Below are 1,127 nucleotides of genomic sequence, written 5' to 3' on the forward strand. Positions count from 1 at the left end.
GCTGCAGAATACTCTTTGTCAAGTATTTTCTTCTCCTTGTTTTTTTTTTTTTTGAGACGGAATCTCGCTGTGTCGCCCAGGGTGGAGTGCAGTGGCCGGATCTCAGCTCACTGCAAGCTCCGCCTCCCGGGTTTTTACGCCATTCTCCTGCCTCAGCCTCCCGAGTAGCCGGGACTACAGGCGCCCACCACCTCGCCCGGCTAGTTTTTTGTATTTTTTAGTAGAGACGGGGTTTCACCGTGTTAGCCAGGATGGTCTCGAACTCCTGACCTCGTGATCCGCCCGTCTCGGCCTTCTCCTTGTTTTTATCCATTTTCCAAATCCAATGGCTAAGCTTCTTTTCTCAAACACAGGTGTGATGGAAACTAAATTATTTATTTCCTAAAATATGACATTAAAATTACGTGCTGTTTTGTCTCCTTTTAATCAGTGTCTATCTGTGCAGGTTTTAAATTAAGAACTGTTATGTAGCAGATCTTTTTTGTGCATATGAACAAAGATCAGTTGTTTCTTCTACTCTCAGAAGTATACAGTCTAGTAGTCACAAATTGTACACAGTATATACAGTCTAAATTGTATACAGAAGTATACAGTCTAGTAGTCACAAATACCTGTAACAATGCATAACAACACAGAAACAGGGTTATACACACTACATTTTCGATTCCCAAATAGAGGAATAGTTGAGATTAGAAATACCATGATCATGAAGCAAAAGTATGTGTGACATTACTATACACACTGACCCTGGAGCTTTATTTTTCTTATTTAGTTCTGGTTAAACTCTGGATTTTGCATTTTCATTTGGCAGATGACATTATTCTGCCTTCTCTTTTTATATTAGTCTTTGATATTAATTAAAGGGGCAGCAGAATAAGACTGGTTCTATTCCTGGTACCAATGTTGCTCAGGAGAGGCTAGAAAAATTGTGGAGGGTATTTTACCATCCTCATGAAACCAGGGCCGATTGTGAGGAGGGGGGAGAGGGGAAGGATAGCATTAGGAGATACACCTAATGTCAATGACAAGTTAATGGGTGCAGCACACCAACATGGCACATGTGTACACATGTAACACACCTGCATGTTGTGCACGTGCATCCTAGAACTTAAAGTATAATAATAAAA

Source organism: Mandrillus leucophaeus, unplaced genomic scaffold, assembly GCF_000951045.1.
Source record: "Mandrillus leucophaeus isolate KB7577 unplaced genomic scaffold, Mleu.le_1.0 Scaffold1966, whole genome shotgun sequence".
Lineage (NCBI taxonomy): Eukaryota > Metazoa > Chordata > Mammalia > Primates > Cercopithecidae > Mandrillus > Mandrillus leucophaeus.